This window comes from Odontomachus brunneus, unplaced genomic scaffold (genome assembly GCF_010583005.1).
Source record: "Odontomachus brunneus isolate Ranch 3 - 2012 unplaced genomic scaffold, Obru_v1 Obru_scaffold_221, whole genome shotgun sequence".
Lineage (NCBI taxonomy): Eukaryota > Metazoa > Arthropoda > Insecta > Hymenoptera > Formicidae > Odontomachus > Odontomachus brunneus.
The window spans coordinates 425,002-433,214 of record NW_022639671.1 but is presented as its reverse complement, the minus strand read 5'-3'; positions in this window follow the sequence as shown (position 1 = coordinate 433,214).

The following is an 8,213-nucleotide window of genomic DNA, read 5'->3' as shown; positions in this document are numbered from 1 at the left end:
ACAGGATGTCTCAGACTTCCATGATCACCCTTTGTGAGAACGGATTGAGATGAGCAAAAAAGTCCTATGCCGTTTTGCGATATTCGCAATAGTTTCCGAGAAATTAATTATTTTGTCTCAGCTATCAACGTACAAAAAGCGGCAGCGGAAAGAAAGATGCCTTTGGCCGACGTACGACCGCGACATTCGCGAATCGTGTTTCGCCGCGTCATTCCGCCCATAGCTACGAGAAGCGAGGCGTGATACACTGACATGTGCATGACATATCCGTACGCCGAATCGAAGCGTGTCGTCGCTTCGGCTACATACATGTATGTAGAGGTGACACCGCCAGCGACATGTAACACAAAGTCGTATGCCCAAAGATAACACAGGTCTACAAAAAAAATTTTCAAAAATTTACTCGGACCGGAGTAGGTTTCCGGTATGTATTTTGAGCCCCTGAATCCGAATCCAGGTCCCGTTTTGCTCCATCACCCTAGGTTTTTTCAAAAATGGCGGATTCAATATGGCGCATGTAGCGTATTTTACTGTTTTCCAACGGATCATTTTAAAACTTCTAACATAAAGGTTTTTGGACTCACTGATTACGAAATTAACATTAGAATTCCGAAATTCAAGATGGCGGATGCAATATGGCGGACCATAGTAGTAAATTCTGATTTTTTAAGAGATCGTCTTGGAACTTCAACCGTGGGATTTTCGGAAAACAATAAAACGCAAGTGAGAGGATTCTATCGATAAGAAAACACATGAATCCACTAGAGTCATAAAGGAAAGAGTTCTTTAATTTCAAATTTACGGAACTTCAATATTTTGAAATGGATTTTGCGTTACCCATCCTGAACCACGTGGAGGTACCATTTCTATCAGGACTAACCCGCTTATAACGGGGGCACCAATGCCAAGTAAAAAATGGACTTTATTCTGTTTTTGAATAACGAATTTTTTTCATTTCGAATGATCTACGAATCGATCTTCTCTTATGCGATTTTCTCGTATCGCGTTTTAAACACCAGCAGTAATCTGCCATCATATGGTCATCCCAAATCCCCTGATATCTTTTCTCCATGTCCTTGATATCTTGGTGAAATCTTTCTCCCTGCTCCTCACTAAAATGACCAAGATTCTCAGGGAAGTAATTAATGTGGGAATCCAAGAAATGCATTTTCAGGTTCATTAAACATCCCATGTTTTTAAAATTGTCAAGCATTTTTTGGACTATATTTTTGTAGTCCGAATCCTTATTGTTTCCTAAAAACTTGAAAACCACTTCTCGAAAGCTTTTCCACGCAGCTGCATTCAATTACATATTTTTAAAGTTTCCAAAACTCTCTGATGCCAAAATTAGGGAAGGAGTATTTGATGGTCCTCAAATAAGAACATTATTACGAGATGATGAATTCGAAAGAAAAATGACAAAAAAAGAAAAAGCTGCGTGGAAAAGCTTTCGAGAAGTGGTTTTCAAGTTTTTAGGAAACAATAAGGATTCGGACTACAAAAATATAGTCCAAAAAATGCTTGACAATTTTAAAAACATGGGATGTTTAATGAACCTGAAAATGCATTTCTTGGATTCCCACATTAATTACTTCCCTGAGAATCTTGGTCATTTTAGTGAGGAGCAGGGAGAAAGATTTCACCAAGATATCAAGGACATGGAGAAAAGATATCAGGGGATTTGGGATGACCATATGATGGCAGATTACTGCTGGTGTTTAAAACGCGATACGAGAAAATCGCATAAGAGAAGATCGATTCGTAGATCATTCGAAATGAAAAAAATTCGTTATTCAAAAACAGAATAAAGTCCATTTTTTACTTGGCATTGGTGCCCCCGTTATAAGCGGGTTAGTCCTGATAGAAATGGTACCTCCACGTGGTTCAGGATGGGTAACGCAAAATCCATTTCAAAATATTGAAGTTCCGTAAATTTGAAATTAAAGAACTCTTTCCTTTATGACTCTAGTGGATTCATGTGTTTTCTTATCGATAGAATCCTCTCACTTGCGTTTTATTGTTTTCCGAAAGTCCCACGGTTGAAGTTCCAAGACGATCTCTTAAAAAATCAGAATTTACTACTATGGTCCGCCATATTGCATCCGCCATCTTGAATTTCGGAATTCTAATGTTAATTTCGTAATCAGTGAGTCCAAAAACCTTTATGTTAGAAGTTTTAAAATGATCCGTTGGAAAACAGTAAAATACGCTACATGCGCCATATTGAATCCGCCATTTTTGAAAAAACCTAGGGTGATGGAGCAAAACGGGACCTGGATTCGGATTCAGGGGCTCAAAATACATACCGGAAACCTACTCCGGTCCGAGTAAATTTTTGAAAATTTTTTTTTGTAGACCTGTGTAATTATCTTCCGTTTTATCGACGTCGTAGTAGAAAAATAACAGTGCGCGGTTATATTTAGAAGATTATTTTATAAGACAGCTCATATTAAGACCGTAATGAGTTTCTGTGATTAAAAAAAAAAATAGAAAGAGGGAAAGCGATAAAAACGGAAGGGATTTACAGAGAATCTAATTGTTTTCTATCGTAATGTATTCTTTGCATATATCGAATCCGCAAGAAATGAAATCATTTTCTATCACGCTCTGTTAGGAGAGTATTAAATCGTTACAATATGATAGAATTCTTAGAAATTTGTCGTGTCCTATCGTTTTGTTGGAATTTATTATGAAAAAAATCACTGGAAATCTTTCATAATTTGTGATGTATTAACGATAGGATAAACTCAAAGTTTTTTACCGTATAAAGGAAACCTATCGTTCTCAATTGTGTACGAATGATATTTGACTTGTATGTATAATTACGATAGGAGGCATGCATCATAATCTATTGTAAAGTGGTTATGCTAAGAATGGTTATGTTTTTTCTTTCGTTTTTTTTACAAAGATCGTAACATGCTTTGGCTAAGTACATTTGCCAACAAAATTATCGTATAGGTAAATTCATGTCGAAATTTAGTACAATTTTAAATGAGCATAGTACCGCGAAACATTATCGTATTTAAAATCTCTCTTCTTTCCTTTTAAAGAATGAAATCTATACTTTAAGAAGCATTTGTCGTATTTTGAATTTATTCTCTCCCCTTCCCGTAATTTTTTCAAAAGTAAAGACGTGTTACGTCTTCAAAAAAATTGTACAATTTGATGTATCCTACGCGGTGGAATAAACTTTTCTCGTAAATTTTATGATAATTATCGTAAAGTATAGACTTTCTCCTGCAATATAAAAGAAAACGGATTTGTACGATTTTTTTTCGCAGAGTTGCGACATATTAACGTCACCTATTCATTTTTTAAAAATCGCTTAATTTGACGCACTCTACTGAGTGGAATTAATTCTTTTCACAAATTTTACTATAACCATCATAAAATATCGATGTTTCCTTGCAAATAAAAAAATAAAGGAGAAAAGTGCACTTTCTTTTGCGATGTTGTACGACGTATGAAAGTTACCTATGCATTTTTATTTAGTTACCGTCAGAAGAGAATAAATTCAAAATTTGACAAATACTCCTTTAAAAAAGTACAGGCTTCATTTAAGCTCAGGTCGAGGCTTTTCAAGCTCAGGTTACCTTAAAATCGAAGTTACCTTAAAATTTTTAAATATATTTTTGTTCTACTATTATTCTATTTTCAGCACTATTCAGGAACAATGATGTGACCGTAGTAGTTTCTTTTGGAGTGCTTTGTTATTATGAGTAAAAAGGAGTAAAAATAAACGAAACATTAAGAATTTAATAAATGTTCAAAAATGATTCTCTGGATATTAATGCAACGTTGTAACCGAAAGACGAAGAACTGAATTGAATTTATAAGGAGATGCTATAACCTGCTAAATTGATTTTTGAACGAGTCATAGCACGTTCGCTAGCTACGATGTTGGGCATCAACATTCTAACGGGGTTTATGCCGATGGACCATTGTTTGTGAGAAATTACAGTATAAAGTTTGGGTTGCGCGATTGTCTCACATATATGACTAATTATCTTTCATCGAGGCGGCGTGCCTGAGCAGACTGAGGCTTCCACGTCGAACATGTTTGAGCCAGCAACGAGCATTCGAATCCCGGCGACAAGTTGTCTGTGTTTTTTTTCTTATTTAGGACATGTAATTAATGTTTTTCTAATATAATACATTTGATTTGCATATTTCGTTTTTATGCTTTTAATCAGGGATAATTAGGGAAATGTCAGGCTTGTTTAACGCAAACACGAATGTAGATACATTGCATGCAGTTGGTGCAAATATTTGTTATATTCCCATTGCTTTTATACAGTATTCCATCCGCAACATTGCGAAAAAATTACAAATATTTATAGCGTATAAGTTTTACAAGCAAGGTTTATTATATGACAATGTTGTATACAATGTTTTCATACGAAAATGATGTACTAAAATATATTTTTCATTGTAAATGATGTTTCATTGTAATGCAAATTATGTATCTATATTCGTGTTTGCGTTAAACAAGCCTGACGCTTCCTTAATTACCCCTGATTAATAGCATAAAAATGAAATACACATGGAAAACAAATGTATTATGTTTGAAAAACATTAATTACATGCCCTAATAACATCCCTAATTATTAAACGATGATCACTGAGCACCAAATCTCTGACATAAGCGATGTGTTGTTCATCAGTTGAAATAGATGGTCTACCAGAACGTGGTTTATCTTCGAAGCGTTCTCTGCCTTCCTTGAACATCTCGTACTATTCAAAAACTCTTGTTTTTGATAGAGTATCGTCAGCAAAGGTTTTTTGCAACATTTTAATGGCTTTTTTAGTAGTAGTAATTCCAATGCAGAAACAAAATTTAATGCACATTCTTCGTTCAAATACTCTCGAAATTTTTGAGAATTGTCGGAGAAAAATTCGGTAAATATGAAGTTTACTGGACCCACCTCCGATGACCTTGACCTTGACATATGTTGTAGAGGTCACCCTCCTGAGTGACCTTCTGAAGATCTTAGCCGTGACTCATTGTTCGTTAAAAAGTTATTAACAAAAGAAATTGCATAAAATGAATGTGATTTTTGAACACCGTATATACAAAAATATCGAATTTGTACGCTAGGAAGGTGCCTGTTACAGTTAGTTTGAGTTAGATTAAGTTATGTCCAGGTGGTTGGGGCTTCGGCATGAGCTCCCGGGCGCTGCGATATACTGGCGCCCGGGTGAGGAGTCTCCCCGCCCTAAATTAATTAGGGCGGAGAAATACATCGTGGCGGCGGAGTGGGGCGCAATGAGGGTGGTCTCAGTGTACGCCCCTCCATGCTCGAGGATATGGTCGAGGGCCCGCTTCGGGGGTTTCTTGGAGCAGGTGGGGCGCGTGCTGGACGAATGCGCGCCCCACCCAGTGATAGTCGCCGGGAACTTCAACTCCCACGCCAGGGAGTGGGGTTTCCGGCGGACGGACCCCCGAGGCCAAGACCTCCTCGAGTGGGCGGCGACGAGGGGCCTGTTCCTTATCAATACAGGCTCCGTGAGCACCTGTGTGCGCCCGCAGGGCGAGTCCATTGTGGACCTGACTTTCGGCAACCACCCTGCGGTGCGCACGGTAAGGGGATGGAGGGTGGCGACCGAAACGGACATCAACTCTGATCATCTGCTGATTGAGGTGTCCGTGGTCGCCACCTCGACGGAGGTGCTCTGTCGTCGCCGAGAGGGGGCCGGATCGAGGCCACCGCGCTGGGCACTCCGCCGCCTGGACGAGGACGCCCTCAAGGCGTCGGTGATCGCGTCCTCCTGGGCGGGGAGGGGGGGAGTTGACCCCCCCCCCATTACTGGCCCGGGAGGACATTGAAGAGGAGACGGCCGGACTCGGGGAAGTCATGGAGGCAGCCTGCGACTCCTCCATGCCCCGAGCTCGGCCCACCCCCCGTCGTGCCGCCTATTGGTGGTGCGAAGAGGTGGCGGAGCTACGAAGATCTGTCATCCTCTTCCGCCGTCGCGTACAGCGCATACGTGTGGCACGGCGGCGGCGACCGGTATGGGAGTTGGCGCGCAGGACTCTCCGAGCCACGCGGAGAGACCTGCGCAAGGCCATAGCTAGGGCCAAGGCATGGCAGCGGCTGCTGGAGGAGTTAGATAGGGATCCGTGGGGGCGCCCATACAGAATTGTCCTCGGACGCATGAGGACTTGGGCGCCCCCAGCCACGGAGGATCTGGACCCCCAAACGCTTGATAACGTGGTGGGGACCCTCTTTCCCACGGCGGGGCCGGAACCCCTGCCGAATGAGGGCCCCCCGCTTGGATGGGAGTCGCGCCTGGGGGTTTCCGAGCCGGAGCTCGCAGCCGCTGCCAAAAGGCTCGGGGGCAAGTCGAAAGCCCCCGGGCCAGACGGAGTGCCGGGCAGGGTGTGGGCCTTGGCCCTGAAGGAGTTGAGCCCCCGCCTGAGGCGACTGTTTACGGACTGCCTCAGAGCGGGGGTCTTTCCCAGTCGGTGGAAAAGGGCCCGCCTGGTCCTCCTACCCAAGGAGGGCCGACCAGACAGGCCGATCTGCCTGTTGGACGAGGTGGGTAAGCTTTTTGAGAGAGTGATTGCCGCCCGCCTCGTCCATCACATCTCCCGGGATGGTTCCGACTTGTCGGAGGAGCAATACGGGTTCCGCGGGGGCCGCTCAACAGTGGACGCGATCCTGAAAGTGCGGTCCTTCGCGGAACAACATGTGGCGGAGGGGGGTGGCGGCGTTGGCGGTGTCGCTAGACATCTCCAACGCCTTTAATACCCTCCCCTGGGACCAGGTAGAGGCGGCGATGCGCTTTTACCGCTTCCCGCCCTACTTGGTCCATATTATACGGGACTATTTCCGGGAGAGGAAATTGGAGTTCAGTAACGCCGCTGAACTCCAATGCGGACGGGCCATGTACTGCGGGGTTCCACAGGGGTCGGTACTTGGACCCCTACTTTGGAACTTCGCGTACGACCGCGTCTTGCGAACGGCCCTCCCTCCCGCCTGCACCGTGGTCTGCTACGCAGACGACACCCTGGTGCTGGCGGGAAGCACCGACTGGGAGGAGGCTACGGCTGCAGCCAACGTAGCCGTGCGCTCCATACGGCGGCTGGGCCTACGGGTGGCCACCCAAAAGACCGAGTGTATGTTCGTGTACGATCGGTCTGCGGGGGTCCCCCCGAGGTCCAGTATCATGGTAGAGTCAGCCTGCGTGGAGGTGACCCCAGGCATCAAATACCTGGGGCTCCACCTGGATGGCCAGTGGGACTTCATCTCTCACTTTGAGAGGCTGGGTCCCAAGTTGGGGAGAGTCGCGGCTGCACTGTGCAGCCTCCTCCCCAACATCGGTGGTCCGGACAACCGGGTTCGCAGGCTGTATGCGAACACCGTCTCGTCCATCGCCCTTTACGGGGCGCCAGTTTGGGCGGAAGAGGCGGGGGCCAAGCGGCGCATCGTAGCATTTTTGCACGGTGCGCAGCGACTAATGGCCACTCGCCTAGTCAAGGCGTATAGGACAGTGTCGCATGCAGCCGTCACGGCCTTAGCCGGCATGTACGCTGAAACGTACAGCAGGGTCGCGGAGCTCCGTCGGCGAGAGGGCGACCATTTGGTCACGGCCAGGGAAGTGCAGAGGATACGCGACTCGGCCCGTAGGGCCCTCCGGCGATGGCAAAGATCGCTGGGGGCCCCGAACACGCCGGGAATCCGGACCATCGCGGCCATCCGTCCCTGCCTGCCGCAATGGGTGGGCAGGGCACATGGCGGGCTGTCATACCATATGACACAGGTGTTGACCGGGCACGGCTGCTTCGGTCGATACCTGTGTCGAATAGGCAAGGAGCGCACGGCACAGTGCCACCACTGCGCGGCTGGTGAGGACTCCGCGGAGCACACGCTGCAGGAGTGCCCAGCGTGGGCACGCAAAGTCCTTACCACAGTGGTCGTCCAGGATCTCCGGCTCCCGAGCATCGTACCAAAGATGCTCGAGAGCCGGGAAGCATGGGAGGCGGTGGCCTCCGTCTGTCGTGACGTCATGTCGCAGAAGGTGGCCGCCGAACGCGTGAGGAGGGGAGGGGTGGGGGTCGCACCACCCTTCTCTCCCCCCTCTTCCCCCGCCCCGTCGGATGGGCAGGGGAGGGATGAGGAAGAGGAGGAAGCCCCCCCTCCCCGGGTACTGAGGCCGAGGAGGGGCAGGCGGCGTTTGAGGGCCCACCAGCTCCCCCTGTACCGCTTGGG